Source organism: Maniola hyperantus, chromosome 7 (assembly GCF_902806685.2).
Source record: "Maniola hyperantus chromosome 7, iAphHyp1.2, whole genome shotgun sequence".
NCBI lineage: Eukaryota > Metazoa > Arthropoda > Insecta > Lepidoptera > Nymphalidae > Maniola > Maniola hyperantus.
Window position 1 is genome coordinate 3,084,244 of NC_048542.1, and position 22,352 is coordinate 3,106,595.

Below are 22,352 nucleotides of genomic sequence, written 5' to 3' on the forward strand. Positions count from 1 at the left end.
AACTACGCGAACATTATTAATAGTGCTTTGCAGACAAAGTCACCGGATAGCATTAAAGGTTAGAATTACTTTAAGGTTACGATTTAACACAAACATTTTACATTATCACAATCACAGAATTAAATATCACGATCATTATTATTCACGCTAAAAGCTACCTATCTCGAATTACCTAAGCTAATCTGAATTCTAATAAAATGGCTAGAGTGAATTCTGAATCAGACAACCTACGCGTGTCTGTCAAAATCCAACTCTGCCGGCTAATCCAAGATGGCTTCTTTTCACAGAGTAAAGCTTCCTTCATGCAACGTTTCTTTTCACGGAATCTATGACAGTAAAACCTATTATAACATTGACACGCCTACAAATTAATTCTTAAGCAAAATCTAAAGAGTTTAGTAGCAATTTCAAGAAATAAATAGCAACTCTAACCATTTATCTTATACATGCATCACTAAATGATAAATCAAGTACGGCCTCATAAAATAATTTTAAAACAGCTGTGAGATTCTTTATAATATCCCATTCATTAGAAAAAAGAGTATCAATCTTGCCATATTCAACACTGTAAAAGTTGACTGTTTGTTCTAAAAGCCTTTGCAACATCAAGTATGTGCTGTTCCACCTTACTTCGACGGACTATGTACGATTCACGTCTCTTAGAGGTACACGCTTTATGATATCTGGTGCTAGTCTATGATCAACTAAAGGCACCTCAAATGCATTTCACAATGCTTCAGCGATTTTGATTTTGTCAAGTAAATGTCATGCAGCAATATTAAAATTCTGGAACCTTCACTGAAAATGAGCATTGAAGTGCCATAGCGGCAAAAGAGTACTTGAGATTGGAATAACTATGATTGAAGGAGTTTTGATGCTCTGCTGAGCTGAAGTTGTTTTTGTACTTTGATCTGATACTTGATGACGTGCAGTGAGTCTAGTGGTATGTTTTTTGCTGTGATTGGTTGTAATTCTGGTGGAATTGATTGTTTTAGTATTTCAGGAGTGCATGCATCTTCAATGTTCACCATAACGATTGGATGAGTGAAGTTGGTGATGGTGTCTTCTTCTGCATTCAATGTTACAAATGCTGTGTAGAATCTGCATCCTGGGTTTAACGAGATGATCCCAGAGCCAAAGATCTCATGATGTTCGATTTTATCTCCACATTCAACTACGTAAGGGGGTTTAAACCTTAGTAGAAATATCCATTGGTTGTTCCCAAGTGATTAAAGGTGTCGATATGCTCTGAAAATGTTGTGAGTTCGCAATTCCCTGGGAGTTCCTTGCTTAATGATTGTAGGATCGTTATTTCGCATATTGGTCTGGAGTTGTAGGTTGTAGTTATAGACTGAAAGATCTTTGCAGACTCTTGTTTTTGCGCCAGCTGTATATACTAATACTAAAGCCAAATTAATTAAAAATACTGTAAGATTTGTTTAATGTGAAGTCAAAAAACCAAAATCGCATAATGTTCCAATTTGCGTCTTAATATTTTCTTTTATTGCTTGCGATTCAAGCATTTATGAAAGAGTTTTATTCGTTAGTTTGTATATATGTCAGTCAAACTTTTGTGCAAGTTTTCAGATGCGACATTAAGCGCCTTTTTCGTTACATCCCGCTCATAAATATAGCTTCCAGTGCTACATACTCCTGATATTTCATTGTTGCAAGTTTTGCATATTTCCCTTTTACATTTTTTTAAAACAAATCCGTTTACGTAACGTTTGGATTCATCATTAATAAAATATGTGGTAGTGCTGCTTTCTTCTTCCCTTAGTACATCTAGCATGGGAGCAATATAATAATTAATTGGCGAAGATGTTTTTAACAATTCCGGAATATCGTAAATTGTGATTGTTTTTCCAAGGTTAGTCACCTTGGCTAGCCAGTTGTCGCTGACTTTATTGAAATATTTCTTGTGAGGGCCGTAAACGCTTCTGTCAAGTGGTTGTAGTTTGTGGCTACAATGAAGGGGGAATGAAAACTGTAACCCCACTGTTTTTGAAATAAAGCACCTTGATAAATAAATGCGAGTCGTGGTTGTCCAAGAGTCAAGTCCAAGTCCTTAAAAAAGTTAAAATGAGGTAGCACAACATCTTCTTTCAATATGATAATACCTACCATCGACAATCTAGAAATCCATCTTTGTTTGATATTGTTAGGACTTGTGAAATAAAAGTAGTTTTCTGGAAGCTTGAATATCTGTATTTAATTTAGGTTCAGAGCTAACATGTCGACTTCTTTATATAACACGCAATGATTCCTCACACAACTAGGTCAGACATATTAATAGACAAAACCAAAGACAACTGTGTTGCCACTGTTCAAAGTATTGTATTGTACTGTTCACAGATATTATGTCACATTTTGGTATTCTCCACTCAGCTTTTGATCCACTCATAGAATATAAGATCGAGCAATCCATTGGTATAGGACATTTTGATTTGATATTCTGAATTAATTTGTATTGGACCTCTAGTTTATGGAAATAATTATTTGATAATTTGAAGGCCATGGAATCCATCACCATCCACCAGGAATGCTTGGAGTAAAATAGCCATTATTCTTTTCATCACTAATTAATTCATCATTTATGATCTCTTCTTTAAGGTCTTCACATTTTCTGCTTTCAAAATCAATAATTCATCCAGCTTTCCCATCTCGAAGTCTATCTGTTGGGTCCTTCTAAGATTAGAAAACCTAACTTTAACAGTTCAGAAAAGGAATCTTCGAGACAATTTTCAATAATAAAATCAGTTAATTCGTAAACATTGAGTTCCTTAAACTAGGGGAGGAATATAAACAAATCACTTGATTTTTCAAAGTTTGCAAGTCGAAATTATTCTCGTAAATTTCAAATGATGAATCTTAGAGCATCTGTTGGAAAAATCTGATTTGTATTTGTCGAAATTTCTGAAAATCGATCGTTAATATCAGAAAATATGTTTTCAATGACTTGAATATATAGCCGTTTGTACTGTTTTCGAACAAATTACATTGTGTCTCAAACGAGGAGCAGAGTTATTTTGCAATGTATTTTCGTAAGTATCATAGAATTTAGAACGGAATTCGATACATAACCATGACTAAAACGAGTATTTATTTTCTAGCTACAATAATCGACATCAAATTGTGATTTTTGAATTATATTGTACACGCAGTCTGTTCTAGCAAATATATCATGGAAACTTGAGAGAAAAAAATTGAAATTAAATGACTGTAACAAATTGTGAGAATTTTCCGCGACTAAAATTGTATCACCGTCCCAATTTTGAGGGTTGACGCAAATCACAGAAATAAATTAGAGGTTAAGTGGTGAATAATTAATATAATGGTGGTGAATTAAGGGTGAGTGAGATATTTTTTTTCACAATGCGTATCATTAAAAAGCAGCAGCTTATTTTGTGCTATTACTAAAAAATAACTAGAGCCTGAAGGGCTGATAAAATGAGCTGACTTCAGGTATCCGCGCACATGATTTAGACAAAACTAAATTCAAAATATGTGCGTTAAACCAAATGTAAATTGCTTGTGGACAATCGTCTTTTATTTTAGATTGGACTCCATTTCTTGAACCGGACATTACACTAGCGCCGTCGTAGCTCTGCGCTACTAATTTTTTGTTGCATTTGTTTATTTAATATTTCTAAAATAATTTTAGAAATAGTGTCCCGAGGTACGACTTTCAAACACGTCAATAGAACCCAAGAAGCGATCATTAATATCGTTATCAGAGTAATATCTGAGAATTGTGCACAACTGCTCTCTGTTGCTCACATCGGGTGTTTCGTAAATAATAACGGAAACAAATTGTACAGTTTTACATGCAGATGTTTAGAGCATCGAAAAAATAGTAACAATTATGTCCGTTTTAGTATTTTAATTGTATACAAGAGGTATATAAAAAAGAAAAATTAGAAATGATTACCATATGAATGATTAGACGAAGTCTTTATTCTCCTTCTATAAAATTCGAAACAAATCCATTTGACCTGATTTTAATACGTTTTATTATAGTATTTTAAAAAACATTAGAGGATTCGGTCCAAGCTGCTGCTTTCCGAATAGTTTCAAGACTGACACCTCGGCTATAGAATGAATTGTCATTTTGAATTTTGTTAGACGAATAACTGGGCCCTGATTTGGCGTTTTTTGCTGTTGCATATGTGTTTCTAAAACGAAATCGTATCTCGAAAGTAACGATACAAGTTCTAAGAAATTGCGTTTATTTAATGAATTTTTGGACTCATTGTGACCTCTAAAACAGTTCTTGTTGTGCAAACACAAACAATATCAATTAACCTCTAAAAAACACTACGGTTGTGGTGGACACGCGAGTTATGATTTGAAATTTTATTTGCTAATTGCCAAATTGAAATGATGAAAAGAAGTTACAGAAGTCATATGTTTTTGTGAACTTTGATGCCTTTTTATGGCAGTAGGTAAATTATTTAAATCGTTATTTAATCAGACGTATTCCAAACGTTCTTTTCGACAGAAAAAAAATGCAACACCAACATTATAACTTATTCGTATCAGAACACCCAACTATCCATTCCTTTAATGGTGACCATATACGCTACGAGAAATCGTTGCAATCAGACTGTACAGTTCGAGCGGTACAGTTTATCGTACATGGCATACAAGCTATATACGCTACGAGAAATCGTTACGATCAGACGGTACAATAAACGGTGCCGACGCACACGTGTCAGCGATGGCTTCGACGGACGACGTTTTAGCAGTTGTTGGATTAATATTCGCCCTGAAGGAAAAAAAAGTGAAGCGGAAAAATCGTAGCATCTGGTGCAAAGAATGGCTAATGAAAAGAAGAGTTCATTCTCATGTCAATTTGTTGGCGGAATTAAAGATGTTTCCAAAAGACTGGCATAATTTTTTAAGAATGGATCATGATACGTACTTACATCTACTGAATATGGTAGCACCAATTATCGAGAAGCAAGACACTATTATGAGAAATGCTATTCCACCCCATGACAGGCTTGTAGCTACTTTGAGGTTTTTATCAACAGGAAGAAATTATGAAGATTTGAAATTCTCTAGTATTATTTCATCTCAAGCCTTGGGTCAGTCAGTGTTCAATCTCTGTCAATAACAACCGCGTATTGTGCTAAAACGTAAAATCGCTGACTCGGCCCGCGTGCCGCGCCGGACGTACCGCGTGCGTCATAATGACCCAGTTACCGCGATTCGGACTGTGAAATACATATTATTTTAAATTAAAATATTGTATTGCAGCTATACTAGTTGTATACTGCAACAATGGGCGAGCATCAAAAAGTTAAATTAACTACGGATACTGAGCGATTCCTATATACGAAACTCACCCAAGTGTCAGAAGAGAATGTGAATATTTATAAAGCACTAAAGGAAAAAAATCTGGAAAATGAAAACCTTCAGCTCAGTATAAAAACCATGAATGAGCAGATTTTAGAGCTGCAAAGGCAAATTGAAGCCCTGTCAGGATCGAAATCAACTAGATATTCCGAGCATATTGGCTCTACTCAAAAGAGCTCAACTGAACCGGTTGATTACTGTACTGATGAGGAAGAGCTCGCTAAAGAAACTGAATGGATTAGAGTAAAAGGCAGGAAAAAAAGGAAGTTGAACACGTCTCCCATTCAGACTCAGGAATCTGATACTGAAAATAAACATGAAGGAAGGAAACCTAAAAAAATGCCTCAGCCGCCCCCCATTATCGTATCGGCTGTGATAGACTATCAATCGTTTTACGATTTAATAACTGCAAGTCTGCCGAGTGACAACTCATCTGAGGACTCATTCACCGTGAAGATGATGGGCAAGGAGACAGTTAAAATTAATACAAAAAATGAAGACGCTTATAAAACTATTAGTAAGCTCTTAACCCAAAATAATTGTATTTGGCATTCCTACGAGAATAAGCAGGAAAGGCCAATAAGAGTTATGGCAAAAAAATTGCATTATACATGCCAACCGAGTAGAATAATGGAAGACCTCACAAATAAAGGATTTAAAATAGAAGACGTGGCAAACAAATTAAGATGGCAGAGCAAGGAGCCACTCAATATGTTTATGCTTACGTTTAATCACAATGAGGATATCAACAAGATCCACAACATTAAGTCTATCCTAGGATGCAAGGTAGAAATACAACCCCTAAAAACATCGAAGTTAGTACCTCAATGTAAAAGGTGTCAATCTTATGGACACACACAAAAATACTGCTCTCGGGAACCACGGTGTGTAAAATGCACCGGAAAACACATCACTAAAGACTGCAAAAAACCAGCAGATGAGAAACCAAAGTGTGTGCATTGCGGTGGATCACACCCAGCAAATTATAGGGGGTGTATGATAGCCAAAGAAATGCAAAGCATAAGAAAAAATAATACTAAAAAGTCATCAGCACCGTATAGACAGCAACAAGAATCCGCAGCAAGTAGAAAAGTAGAAAACTAGGAACTAATGATAATATTACCAAAAAACAAGAGATTCCAAAAAATACTACGTCAAATAAAATGACATATGCTCAAACTGTTGCAGCTAAATCTAACATACAGACAGATAACAATCTTGAAAGTAAACTAGATTCAATTTTAAAATACATGTCTTCCTTTGATGAGCGACTAAAAAAACTTGAAGATAGCACCAAAAAAGCTACAATTAAATCGAAATAATGAATAATAATATCCTCAAAATTATGGCTTGGAACTCTAACGGACTACTCCAACATAAGCACGAGCTAGAAGTAGTCCTGAATATGGAAAATATTGACGTGTGTCTGATATCCGAGACACACTTCACTAAAGAGTCATTCGTTAGATTTAAAGGATATAAAGTCTACCATGCGCTACATCCTAATAATACAGCTAGGGGTGGCAGTGCTGTAATTATCAAAGAAAATCTCTACCACTTCCAGGAAAGCAAATATGAAGAACAAGAAATTCAAGCTGTGGCCATACACGTACAAACAAAGCTGTATCCAATTATAGTAGTAGCTATATATTGTCCGCCAAGGCACTCAGTAAAAAAAGATAAATATGTTAGTTTTCTAGAACAATATGGAAATAAGTTTATCGTAGGAGGTGACTTCAACGCTAAAAATACCTATTGGGGATCTAGATTAACTACGACTAAAGGAAAAGAACTACTAGAAGCAATTAAGCAACTGAAATGTAATGTAGCTAGCACTGGAAAACCAACATACTGGCCGACTGACCCTGGTAAAATTCCAGACCTAATAGACTTCTTTATCTACAAAAATATATCACCTAAATATCTTAGAATTGAAGAACGACATGACATGAGCTCTGATCATTCTCCAATATTACTTACACTAAGCGAAACAATCTTATTTAAAGAATCTACTCCGACCTTAGCAAGTAAAAAGACGGACTGGGAAGGCTTTAAACAAGAACTGAATTACAGCATTAATCTAAAAGTACCATTAAAATGTCCAGGACAACTAAATGAAGAGGTCAATCAATTTGTTGTAGACATACAACAGGCGGCCTGGAAAAATACTCCATCACAATATAAAAATATACCTAAAAGTACAGTGTATCCGAAACATATATTAAATCTAATAACTGAAAAGAGAAGGGCAAGAAATAGATGGCATCAGACTAGATCTCCATTAGATAAAAGAATATTGAATAAACTTACAAAAAAAATCAAGCGCGAAATCAAAAAGTATGAACAAATAACTATGGACAATTACCTTCAAAATTTAACAAATGACCGGAGCACCAATTATTCACTCTGGAAAGCGACAAAGAATATGGACAAGTCACTAATGCATATTCCTCCAATTAAAAAAGAAAACAATGAGTGGGCGATTAATAACGACCAAAAGGCTAAACGATTTGCAGACCACTTAGAGAATATATTTCAGCCATACGAAGGAGAAGAAAAAAGACTCTACTAGGGAAATCAAAGAAGATGTAGACATCAAACTAGTGACACCCAAAGAAATATGTAGAGAAATAAAGCACAAATTGGGTCCCAAGAAAGCTCCTGGATATGATTTAATTACGAGAGAAATTTTATTAAACCTTCCAAGGAAAGCCATAGTTAAGCTCACCACAATAATAAACGCTGCATTTAGACTCAGGTACGTGCCTAATGTGTGGAAAGTGGCCGAGGTCATTATGATAGCTAAGCCAGGAAAACCACCTCATGAAGCAACATCATATAGGCCTATCTCTTTGTTGCCTATTATGTCAAAACTATTCGAAAAGCTCCTACTGAAGAGGATGAAACCAATATTAGAAACAAAAACCTGATACCAGATCATCAGTTTGGATTCAGAGAGAAACATTCAACTATTGATCAAGTACATAGAATTGTTAACACCATAGAAAAAACAATTGAAGAAAAGAAAGTTTGTTCCACGGTATTTCTTGATATTGAAAAGGCTTTTGATAAAGTTTGGCATGAAGGTTTGATTCATAAAATTAGAAACAAGCTACCCAAATCATTCGCAGATATCCTGGAATCATACATAACAGATAGAGCATTTAGAGTAAGACAAGAAGATGCCTACTCTGAGTTTAAATGTATAAAAGCTGGAGTTCCGCAAGGGAGTGTTTTAGGGCCGGTCCTGTACCTATTATATACCTGCGATATTCCAGACCTTGAAAACAATACTATTGCCACTTTTGCTGATGATACTGCCATTATGGCCGTAGGAGGCACACATGAAGAGGCAGTGGGTAACCTACAAATAGCGCTAAATAAAGTCTATAAATGGACTAAAAAGTGGAGAATAAAGCTAAATGAATCAAAGTCAGTTCATATAGATTTCACAAATAAAACAAAAAAGTATCACGCTGTCTTCATAAACGACCAAAAAATCTCCTACGTGGATACAGCTAAATACCTTGGTATGACACTTGATGTGAAGTTGCGCTGGAAAGCTCATGTCAAGAAAAAAAGGAAAGAACTTGATATAAAGTATAAACAAATGTATTGGCTACTTGGTAGATATTCCTCGCTGTCAATACATAACAAGATTCTTTTGTACAGACAAGTCCTGATGCCCATTTGGACTTAGGCATACAGCTGTGGGGCTGTACCAAAAAAAGTAACATCCAAATCATCCAACGGTTCCAAAACAAAGTACTCAGGAATATTGTAAATGCACCCTGGTACATCAGAAATGATGATATTCATAGGGACCTTCAAATTGAATACGTCCATAAAGTTATCACCAAATCTGCCAAAGCCCACGACTATAGGCTTCACCACCACGTTAACGTTGAAGCAATCCAGCTGCTTGACGTAACGGAGACAGTGAGAAGACTAAAAAGGACCAAACCTTTTGAGTTAGTGTATAGTGATTAGTGATAGTGTACATAGTGTAAGTGCTGAAAGAACACGTGAACAAAGTGTCATATCTCAAATCAAGAAAGACTAAGATGCGTCAGTGGACAATTTCTTAGTATATAAGATAATTTATAAGTTTAGGTTAAAATAAAATTACTTATTAGTCATACATTAGGCTAGATCGTAATATAATTGAGTAGCTAATTGGCACTCAACAATAAGGAAAAAAAAAAAAAAAAAAAAAGCCTTGGGTCGCATAATACCGGAAACCTGTGAAGCAATATATAAGGTTCTCCGCAAAGAATATTTTAAGGTAAGAAATAAAAAACTACTAATTACTTAGAATATAATGTTTATTAATTTGTACTTATCATAATAATGACGGTTTATTAATTTGTATTAATATCAAAAGTAGTTAAATAAGCAGCCGCTGAATTTTGTATTTGTTGGGATTGAACTTGTTGAGAAGTTTGCAGAATTGACTGGGAACCTAAATGAGTTTGGATTTCAAAATTTGAATTCTGATAAGGGCTAGGAATGTTTAAATCAGGGCTGGGAGTATGTGAAACGGGGCTGGGAACATTGTAACTATAATTAGTGAAACGCACACTGGTTGAATCAGTCACTTGGTGTGAAATAGTCAAATTTTCCATCTCTGCCAGAAATAATGTTTCGTTAATTATTTTTTCGGCCAATATACGTTGATGTTTTGTGAGGTCTCTCAGCTTAGCTGCAACGTTTGCTCCAAAAATATCAAATCGATCATTACTAATTGCTGGCCTTTTGAAATGGTTTTGAACAGACTGTAAAACTTCAGTAGTTAGGATTTCATTTGCATTCCTTTTTGAACAACTCCTATTAAATGATGTGTTTGCAATCGAACGAGTCTCTGGAGTTGACTGTGTGGCTGTAGGTGACTGTGAGGTTGACTGGGCGGCTGGAGATGACTCTGAAGTTGACTGGGCGGCTGGAGATGACTGTGAAGTTGACTGGGCGGCCAGAGATGACTGTGCTTCACTTTCAATTTCCTGAAAGAACAATTAATTTTTTTACAGTTCCCACGCTCGGAAGAAGAATGGAAGGATGTGGCCAAAGTGTTTGAAAAGAGATGGAATTTTCCGCATTGTTTAGGCGCAATGGATGGTAAACACATAGCAATTTTTCTTCCAGCTGGATGTGGCTCAGAGTATTTCAACTATAAAAACCATCATAGCATGGTATTATTCGCAATCGTTGATGGAAATTATCGATTTATTTTATGTGATTTTGGAACCAATGGAAGAATTTCAGATGGTGGAGTACTCAAAAACACTATGTTTTTTCAAAAACTTGATAATAATCTGTTGTGTATTCCAACCGACACAGTTGTCGCAAATAGCACTAGCCACAAACACATAAGGCAACTTGCCTTATGTGTTTGTGGCTGATGATGCATTTCCACTTAGAACAGATTTAATTAAACCATTTAGGCAAGCAGACTTAACCACAAATAAAACCAGAATTCTAAATTACCGTGTATCACGAGCAAGGCGCATTGTCGAAAATGCGTTTGGGATCTTAGCATCTCGATTTAGAATTTTTCACACAAAAATTAGTATTGATCCGAAGAGAATAGAGTCTGTCGTGATGGCCAGTTGTGCTTTACATAATTTTTTAATGAAGACGTCAGAAAGTTCTTACTGTCAACGAGAATGCTTCGACGTAGAAAATGTTGATGAAGGGTCAATAACCCAAGGATATGATACACTGGATTCAGCCATAGTTAATTTACAAATAAGAAATCTTGGTAATACCTCAATTGCAGCAAAAAAAGTCAGAGAAGAGTACATGGAATACTTTGCAAGTGAAGGCAGCGTTCCGTGGCAAAATAATTTTATACGTTAACTATTCTATGCTTAAACAGAAGCTTTAAGAATAAAACATTTAATAAAAAAAGTTGCTTAGTTTTATTTAAATACCTACACGTTAATTCACTAAGTATTAATATGTAGGTACGTATTTTTTTCGAGACTGCTACCATAGTACACTGCTTAGCAGCACAGTTAGCAGTGACTGCTACAGTACGATTCAAACTTTATGTCCTCGCGAACTTCGTGCGTGTCCATGCGCAGAGTACAATATTAGGTATCAGCGGGGCGCGAGAGGAATGCGGAGGCGGGGCGTTACCCCGTGCGTCCCCCGCCGATAATAGAACTTCCTATTTTTATCATTACATACTTTCAAAAAAATGTCAAAAGTAGCCAAATCATTCTTTAGTTGATTGTACCAGCGCAAACTTCACTCGCAGCTAACTTCCGCGGGACATAAAGTTTGCATCGGACTGTACAACGTGAAAGAAGGAAGAATTCATGTAATAATATAAATAACTAAGTATAGAGCATGTCTCAGTATGGTGGATTTGCTTATCATATATTCACATTACCATATTAAATTTAGTGCTATTCTACTCTGCTGGCACCACAGGGCTAAAAACTATAGAAGAAAATATAAAAAAAATCATAAGAAAAGCCGACCTTATTGGAACAGTCTGTTTAATAATCACGCAAATAACTTACCTCGTTGTCTGTTGATTCCATATTTGAGCATGAATGTCTGGGTTCAACTTGGTCGTCCAAAAACAGCAACATAGAGTAATACCATAGTTTTGGTTTATATACTTCTTGGGTTCCTGCTCCTGATTTCTTCGAATCAGCGATCTTCTTACGCTCTTTTTTGTATGTAGAGCGAATGTTGTTTATTTTTTTTACAACAGCATCTTTGTCAGCACTAGGGTCTATTATTTTTAATTTTTCAATCAGCTTAGTGTACGCCGAACGTTTTAATTCACGATTGTGATACTCTTTGCCTTTAGTATTCCAAAGACAAGGTTCACTGCGATATAATTCAATAAACTCTTCTAGCCATTCGCGATTAGTTTGAGACGCCATGACGCGTGCGCACGTCCACCCGAACTGCGACTGACGACAAAACTGAACACGAAAACTGAACGAGCGCATACACGTTACGATCAGTCGGCACAGTTCTTCCGATTCCGATTAATCAATTGAAATTTTTGTATTGTTCCGTTCGACTGCACAGTCTTAAAAAATCGGTCGAAACTGTACAGTTTTATAACATACATGTAGCGATTTATTGTTACCGTTCGAACTGTACAGTCCGATCGTAACGATTTCTCGTTGCGTATATGGCCACCATTATACGCCGACCTGTTAAATTATATTTTATGAGTTTTTAACAGACTTCAAAAAAAAGAGGAGGTTCTCAATTCGTCGGAATCTTTTTTTTTCTAATTTGAGAGTCAGGACTCTGTTTTGGTGACGTTATAAGCTGCTTTTTTCCCCTCAAAAGTTAATAACTTTATCTTGTTTTCGGCCATTAATCTTTGCACACACTTTAAATTGTCACAAGAAACAACATTTATTTAATATACACTAATTTTGTACAAAATTTACTATTATTTTGCAAATAATGTAGTTAATATTCATTGTAAGTTTTCCTCATCAGTAGTCTGTGTTTTCTCCGACATCATATTTTTTTGGCAAGAGTCATACTTAGCTGCCAGTGGACGTAAAGAAGTTTGCAATCTTTCTATTTGAACTTCTAAGGTATGTGTGTCAGACTCATAATTCAGTTTACAACTTTCTAATTCTTTGCCATACCTACAGTTAATTTTTTCTTAATAATTCTAAACGATCCTATTTTGGCTATAAAGTTTTAATTGAAGAATTATTTATATATAGGCTGATCGTCTGGCATCATGTGATAATGAAATATTCTTACCAGTTTTATCATACATATGACATGGGTGTGGAAAAATTATTTCCTAACCCGCTATTATTATTGTATGATTTATATTTTTTAAGACCTAAAAAATATAAATATAAAATATAAAAGTGCGGCAAGCGATAAATAATTTTCTGACCTACAGGCACATATCTACTCATGTGCTGTAGGTATGCTTTCAGACTAATTTCTTTTAAACACAATGCAAATTTTCTTAACGCTCTCACTCCCGCCCATATATAGATTTTTCCAGTGCAACAAGCCGTCCGGTCTTGGCGGCCGCAAAATTTCTACCCGTGCAGGCCGCGGTGAAAAATCTAGATCGAGTTTAGCAGGCTATACGGGCGACTGGCGGGCTCACTGTTTATTAGGGTTCCGTACCTCAAAAGGAAACCTATAGGGTACTTCCCGTTGACCTAGAATCTTGAAAGGAGATCGGCGAGCTCCCGTATAGTAGTGTAGTATAGTGAAAGTGGGCCTTAGTGTGGGTCTGAACCACTTTCACAAATCAAATTTTTGATATTTGTTTTATAAACCAGCCCCCCAATTGTGTAAGAATAACCATGTCATGGCTATCGCAATCGTCAAGAATTCTGCCCTTTGATTGGCTGTGAAAAAATGTAAACAGCGAATCAACCAATCAAAGGGCAGAATTTCTTGACTATTGCGATAGCCATGAAATGGTTATTCTTACACAATTGGGGGGCGGACTAATAAAAAAGTTAATCAAAGACAATCAAATAAAGATGGGAGAAAAAAGATATTCTTAGTAATTGTTAAGTGAGGTAGGTTTCCATTTAATTTATGATAATTGTGACTAATCACTGAATACCTACACAGTAAGGCTACGTTCACACAGCGGCTATTCTAGCGCGTATACTATATTCTATAGACGGTAAAATCTTGTTTTCAAGAAATGTTTTATCCCGTAATACACACCATGAGCTCTCAAGTTTTCGAGAGCGATAAGTCGTAAATCAGCATCTTGAGGTTATTGCCTTGAACAATCCTTAATTTGTTGTCTTCTAACTATCCCGTAATACCATCTACCACATCCCATGAGCTCTCAAGTTTTCGAGAGCGATAAGTCATAAATCAGCATCTTGAGGTTATTGTCTTGAACAATCCTTAATTTGTTGTCTTCTAACTATCCCGTTATACCATCTACCACACACCATGAGCTCTCAAGTTTTCAAGAGCGATAAGTCGTAAATCAGCTTGTTGAGGTTATTGCCTTGAACAATCCTTAATTTGTTGTCTTCTAACTATCCCGTTATACCATCTACCACACACCATGAGCTCTCAAGTTTTCGAGAGCGATAAGTCGTAAATCAGCATGTTGAGGTTATTGCCTTGAACAATCCTTAATTTGTTGTCTTCTAACAGTTTATCATGAATTATATCAAGTACAGGTTGGACATTTGTTCGTTCAATAAATTAATTGGCAAAGTGATTTAAAATCTGCTGCAATGAAAATCTTTTTCATTATGACAGGGCATCGCTTGTTTATAAAGCCGGGCCTGAATATTTTGAAATCCCGACTTTTCTTCTCACCCATCTATTCATAGTGATACATCTAGTTATGTTTGCTTGAAGAGTTGTGAGTTGCCTTTCTCCATATTCTATCGTCTCTGGCATATGTACTTGAAAACCTGTTAAAAATCAAATGTTCATCATTTAACTTAATAAATTAACATAATACTTCCTTTTGAGTATTCATTAAATATGGCTTAACCTTAGAAATACAAGTTAGCTTTTTAAGAGCTTTCTACTCTCTCTCTATAACAGGACCTTAAAAACAAAAGCGCATCTAAACTTTCATTACTTAAACGAGATCTTATTTTGTTGCATATCAAACCAGTCGAAGAGAAAACTCTTTCCTGTTCAACACTGGTCGGCGGAGTCGTTAAAAGATGGTCATGAGCTTGAGACAAATAACGCCCACGATATTATCCATTTTCAAAGAGAGCCATTTCAATCCTTACATTCATACAGAGATCTTCAATTTCTTGGGCAGAAAATCTTATGCGTTTTTCACTTGCAGCCTTTTCACTTAACACTGCTTGCGTATGTGCTGGAGTCTCCATCGGAAATAAGGCGACCATAATATAATAGTAAAAGGCTTTAAAGCATCAAGCAAGGCAGCAGCCTTGCTTGATGCTTTAAAGCCTTTTACTATTATATTTAACTCCATAGCAGTTGACGATCCGAAGTTTTTAAAGCACTGGTGAGAACTTGGTGGACTATTTTTGTTTTGGTCCTGTGTACAAATACTACAATATTTGTTTTAATTACTTGGATACAATTTTTTTTTGTTTTCCTACCTATTATAGCAGCTGCACCTGAGGATACAGAATAGTTTTTTTTTGTACGATATTTTACTCCAACATTCGTCAACTATTACATCTGTAACAGGAACCTTTTGTAACTCTACATTTTTCTACTGCATTTTTTTTCTAATTCTCTGCAGGTTCATACATAGAAGTACTGAGTGCTTTTTCCCAGGTTCAAGAAACAATTTCATGTTGCTTTTGATACACTGCTCCGGTTGGGTAATTGTAGGCATGTCTTATCCGGATAGAAATTCTTCTAGCTGTGTACCCAATACCTATGCCAACTGCACCAGCGACAGCTGCAGTATTCAAGATGACCCGTTTACATTGGAAAACAAAAACTTATCGTTGCGCATTATATATATCATAGTGAATTTTGAATGAAGAACTAAACGTTTTTCGCCTATGAGCTTCAAACTACATATCTATACCACAATTTGAAATCCCGTGATTTCTAAATTCTGGGTTCTTCTCAAAAAAGAAGTCGATGTATTTAATTCGTCTTCCAGATATTTGACTCGCTTCTCGTATCTTCTACTTCACTAATTAGATGTGGTGGATTTGGATCATATTAACCACGATTTTTCATATCCAAATTAAATTGATTATCAGTTTCGACTGACACATTTCTATTAATTGAGATAAAAAGAGCTTCTTCAGACATATATGGCTCAGTGGATAAATGAATTTTTCTTTAAAATGTATCTTGCAGCTGTATCGGATTTAGGGCACAAACTAATTATTGTCTCTTAAGCTTTTGCCAGAAGAAAGTGGCAAAGGATTTTCATTAATTTTGAGAGAGCTTTTATTTTACTAGACGTGGAGTGGGGTTTCATCTAGGATGTCTTGAACTTTTTAGACTGGAGATAACATCTCGCTTTTGTTAGTAACGCTTTATTTTAGCTGACCACTTATAAGAGTCCCACTAAGCCATTCTTTATATTTTACCACACAATAAGGCTCATTTCCCTTGCAGTGCTTTAATATTTCATAGATTTCAGAACAAAATGCTGCAAGTATGCCTTTAAACATTCATTTGTTGCGCGATAAATTATATTGGAGCCAAAATTATCAAAAACGATATTCATCCGATCCGAAACGAAAAGCCCTTTAGTTTTCCCTTAAAAAGTTTAAAACTTTCCAACAAACTTTATTCCAGATCCCGAAGAACTGCTTCTACAATATTTTTTTGTGTATTTGCGAACATTCCCGAAGCTTGAAGAGTGCTGGTTGTGACACTATCCACAACTTCACAAAATGCCACTCTCTGACTAGCATGAGTGTTGGCGCCCTAGTACCCTCCTTGCATTAAGTCCTCTCTGGTTGGAGCCCAGATGGCCCTCAGCCAGGCGGGTCACTCCTTGTTGAGGCAAATTTGTACTATGATGCCTCACCCCCCGTTCCTCCATGCTTTATCTAATGACATAGGGCTTTAGCAATTGCTCAACGAGGGTGGACATGTCACATGTAACACTTTATTAAAAATCTATGTATAATTAATAAATAAATAAATAAATAAATAAACTTTTATTGCAGGCATAAGTACACCCATAATTGTGTGTTAGTACAGAAACAATTCCTTAACCTATGTTAGTACTTACTTATTACTAGCTTAAACTTAACTTAACAACTAATTCTACTAAAATTAAAACTAATCCTATTTATAATTCCCGAGGGGGTCTCTTTGCACCTATGTGCGCACCACTCCAGCACCTCCAGAGAGGGCTATCCAATTTCGTGGACAATGCGCTGAGAAGAGTGTTGGTACTCCTCAACAGCCTGCTCATCAAGGACGCGGCACGCTTGCGCATGATCGCGTAGAAATCATCCACGCGAGCATCCGCAAACATTGCCGACGCACTGCAGTGGCGAGGCTTTCTCAACACCGCCCTCAGCACATTGTTGTATTGGACGCGCAGGGCACTGTAGGTCCGCTGCGTTGTATTAATGACACAAACAGGAAAAAGTCAAAATATTTGATAATTAAGGAAAAAAAACTAATGACCGTATCAGTGCCGCAGTTTTACTCTGGGGCTTAGAATGATGAACACTGATGTGTTTTGAAATAAAAACGAAATGAGTCAAAATCGGGTTCTTCAGCACTGCTCTGTCATGTCATGAATTATAAAATAAACCACCAGTAATTTCCAAGGCTCGTTTATTGATACAAGTAAAATACATATGCCTCTGACGCCTTAACACTCATGTTATAAGCGGTTTAATTTAATAAAGTCTGATTTAATATTGAAATAGTGAAGTTTTCCATTACATTGCTAGAGTCTGTCCACAACTTCAAATGTCTAAAATTCTTGCGTCTTTACGTCCTTACGTCTAAAATTCTTGTGTATGTACTGGAGTTTCCATCGATAATAAGGCGAGACTCCATAGCAGAAGTTGGTCCGGTAAAGTTTTTATAGCACTGGTGAGATCTTGGTAGCTTTGTTTTTGTTTCGGTCCTGTGTACAAATGCTACAATATTTATTTTTAATACTCAGATACATTTGTTTCCCTACCTATTATAGCAGCAGCATCTGAGGGTGTATAGTTATATAATAGTTTTTTTTTGTAAGACCTATTACTCCAACATCCGTCAACTATTACATCTGTAACAGGAGGGTCTTTTGTTAACTCTCCTTTTTTCTACGGCACTTTGCTTTTCATTTTCTGCAGCCTCATATAGATACATAGAAGTATTAAGCGCTATTTCCCAGCTATTAGAAACACATGTAGCTTTTGATACTCCGGTTGGGTGATTGCAGGCACGTCTAATTCTCCTAGCTGTGTATTACCCAATATCTATGCAAATGTCAAGATTACCCGTTTAAATTGGAAAACGAAAAGTTTGCGTTGTGCATTATACATATCATAGTGAATTTTAAATGAAGACCTAAACGTTTTTCGCTTATGAGCTTCACACTATCTATACCACAATTTAGAACTCCGTGATTTCGAAATTCTGGGATCTTCCTAAAAAAAGTCGATGTCTTAATTCGTCTTCTGATTGAATGCTTCAGCATTCAGTCAAAATTTCATCACAATCTGATCAATGGCTTAGGCACACGAGTATATATATATAGACCAGAGGGGAAGCTTCATACTAGCGGCTGGCTGTAGGTTCACTCACTCTAACGCAGCTCTCGCACACCACGACGTGGGACGCTCCGTTTGCCGCCAAGCTGGGCGCACGGAGCGTCCGTGGCACGTCGTGGTGTGCGTGAGCTAGTGTGAAGCTTCCCCTCTGGTCTATATATCTACTCGTGTGGCTTAGGTACGTATAGAGGACAAACCTTGGTAAAACCTTATTTTGGTAGCAAAATAGCGATTAATTTAAATTTCTCTGCAGGTATTTGAAGTTGGATGACAAAATAAAATTATTGAATCACATTTAATACAGCGACTGTTGACATTAAAGCAAGCGTACTGCGTCAATTTCTAGTTGTTTCTTATTATGTTCGTCAGACTACAACATGTACTCGTAAGTGTAGAAACAAAAACTTTATTTTTTAGTGGCAGTGGAAGTCGGTTTTTGAAAATAATTTTTTTTTTTACTTTTTATTGTAATTACATAAATAAATTCACAATCAGAATTTCCTTAGTTTTCATAGCAGTAAAATTAACACTGCTTACGCAGTGGCGGTACTTGAGTACCAAAGTACCGAATGCAATGCCAGCGTGAGCCCCATGACCCATCCATCCTATTCTTCTGTCTTCTTTTTAATATGTTGTCTTGGTGAGCTCTACAAAGCACACAGAAGGCATACTACTACTAGACAGAATTAACAGCATGTCAGCAATGGCATACCTACTGTGGCTTTGAAAAAAGCCGTTTGTTTGAGTAGTGGTGTAACATCGAAAAGTATGCTGCTTAAGAAAGTGACAAATTAAATCAAAGTAGTAGACATGTGTCCGCTATAGCTTAACTTAACTGAAAACCGCTGCCGTGCCTATAGCGTACCGTAGCGTTATTGTCGTATCTAGCAACGGTTTTCAGTTATCATCTATGACGAACCACCTGACAACGCAACACTGCCAACTGGCAACTGACAATGTATTGTTTGGTTTTTTGGTAACTAGAAACGCAATAATTATGCCTTCTCTTTCTTTCTTTCACTGAAAGCTGAGAAGGAGCGGTTATTGGCTACCGGCTTAGTAACTAAGAACTTGGTAAACCAAAGCCGACCTTATCTCTATTACGCTAAGGCTTAACTGTACAAGTACTTGTCCATTACACTTTGATCTATCATTCTAAATACAGTTAGCCTTAGAGTAATAGAGATAAGGTCCTCTTTGGTTTATCAATCATCATGAAATGTTTTTGGTTAACTGGACTGTGGCAAACTATTCGTGCAGGCGTCCACTATAGTTTGACCTATGTCAATGATCAAATTAAACTTTACTGCTATGAACTTAAGGTTGTGATTACTTCACGATATTCATGAAAGTAAAATTGGTTTTATTTTAGTGAATATGCGCGCGCTAGCTATACAGACGGTATTGATACGGCAGCTAGCTTAGTTACTACTACGGAAACCGCTGCGCGTTGCGCATATTAAATTAGTTGAAACACAACTCTGATACCGATATTCGGCAACGGTTAACAATATCGGTATTGAAACTAAGTAACTGTTGATTAACCGTTGCCGTAAATAGCCAATAACGCCCATCTTTACAAAGTAGGTATATTATTAAAAACAAATTATTTATATTCTAGATCAAAACGTCTATCTTTCTGCAAAAACGATTTTATCACATCAGAGTAAAATGTCGCTGAACGTTTAAGTTTTATTAACAAACGTTTTTCTATAGCGATCATTGATAAATCTGAAAGGCGTTCCTGTCCTTGTGTGTTCCTCAAATATGTGTGAATTCGCTTTAAAAGAGGAGAACGCCCGTTCCGCGGACGAACTAGTAGCCGGAATTGTTACGACTAGCAAAGCTAACTTTAACAGTTCAGAAAAGGAATCTTCGAGACAATTTTCAGTAATAAAATCAATTAATTCGTAAACATTGAGTTCCTTTAATTCAGGGGAGGAATATAAGCAAATCAATTGATTCTTCAAAGTTTGCAAGTCGAAATGATTCTCATAAATATCAAACAATGAATCTAAAGCATCTGTTGGAAAATCTGACTTGTATTTGTCGTAAAGTTTGTTGTTAAACAACTGGAAAAACCGTAATTTAAAAATTTCTGAATATCGATCGTTAATATCAGAAGATATGTTATCAATGACTTGAATATATAGCCGTTTGTACTCTGTCTTCGAACAAATCACATTGCGTCTCAAACGAGGAGCTGAGTTATTTTGCAATGTATTTTCGTAAATATCATCGAATTTAGAACGGAATTCCGTACATAACCATGACTGAAACTCTTTTATTTTGTTGCTACAATAACCGACATCAACTTGTGATTTTTGAATTATATTGTACAAGCAGTCTGTTCTAGCAAATATTTCATGGAAAAGTGAGAGAAAAAAATTGAAATTAAATGATCGTAACAAATTATGAAAATTTTCCGCGGCTAAAATTGTATCACCGTCCCAATTTTGAGGGTTGTCGCAAATCTCAGAAAACAATTCAATGAGGTTATTTTTTTCATCAAAAACTGCGTTCACAGTACGTGATGAATAGGTCCAGCGAGTAGCTGGAGCGTGAGGTATTTTTTTTTTACAATGCGTATCATAAAAAGCAGCTCGTTTTGTGCTATTACTAATAAAAATAACCAGAGCCTGAAGGGCTGAAAAAAATGAGCTGACTTCAGCAATCCGCGCACATGATTTAGACAAAACTAAATTCAAAATATGTGCGTTACACCAAATGTAAATTGCTTGAGGACAAACCTCTTTTATTTTGGATTGGACTCCATTTCTTGAACCGGACATTACACTAGCGCCGTCGTAGCTCTGAGCTACTAATTTTTCGGTGCATTTATGTTTATTTAATATTTCTAAAATAATTTTGGAAATAGTGTCTGAGGTACGACTTTCAGACACGTCAATAAAACCCAAGAAGCGATCATTAATATCGTTATCAGAGTAATATCTGAGAATTGCGCACAACTGCTCTCTATTGCTCACATCGGGTGTTTCGTCAATAATAACTGAAACAAATTGTGTCGTATTGATCTCGAACTCGATTCGAGATTTAATAACATCGGCTACAGAATGAATTATGTCATTTTGAATTTTGTTTGATAAATTACTAGGCCCTGATTTGTCGCTTTGTTGATTTTGCATATGTTTTTCTAAAACGAAATCGTATCTCGAAAGTAACGATACAAGTTCTAAGAAATTGCCTTTATTTAATGATTTTTTAGACTCATCGTGACCTCTAAAAGGCAGTTCTTGTTGTGCTAAATGACAAACAATATCAATTAACCTCTGAAAAACACTACGGTTGTGGTCGACACGCGAATTATGGTTTGAAATCTCATTTGCAAATTGCCGAGACAAAGAAGTTTCTATGCGTAATGCGTTGTTTACCGAAATTATGAAAAGAAATTACAGAACTCATGTTTTTGGGAACTTTGATGCCTTTTTATAGCAGTAGATAAATTATTTAAATCGTTGTAACCCGACGTATTCCAAACGTTCTTTTCGTTAGAAAAAAAAATGCAACACCAACAATATAACTTATTCGTATGAGAATACCCAACTATCCATTGTGTTTTATACACCGACCTGTTAAATTGTCTTTTATGAGTTTTACTAATTTGAGAAATACACAAGTCAGGAGTAGGTTTTGATGAAATTATAAGCTGTTTTTTCTCTTCAAAAGTTTTTACCTTGTTTTCAGCCAATAATCTTTGCACACACTTTAAATTGTCACAAGGAACAACACTGACTAAATCAACACTCATTTTGTACAAAATTTACGATTATTTTTCAAATTATTAACCTGACC

General features: G+C 35.9%; 2 protein-coding genes and 1 pseudogene across 2 annotated transcripts in view; 2 read left to right on the top strand and 1 right to left on the bottom strand.

Annotated features, from left to right (window-relative positions):
- The window catches only part of LOC117983663 (plasminogen receptor (KT)), a 174,094-nt gene that overhangs the window by 139,847 nt on the left and 11,895 nt on the right, over positions 1-22,352 (top strand). The gene's annotated exons all lie outside the window — the stretch shown is intronic.
- Positions 1-22,352, top strand: part of LOC117983857 (EARP and GARP complex-interacting protein 1) — a 72,385-nt gene that overhangs the window by 40,194 nt on the left and 9,839 nt on the right. The window lies entirely within an intron of this gene.
- On the bottom strand, positions 855-12,524 carry LOC117983858 (uro-adherence factor A-like; annotated as a pseudogene).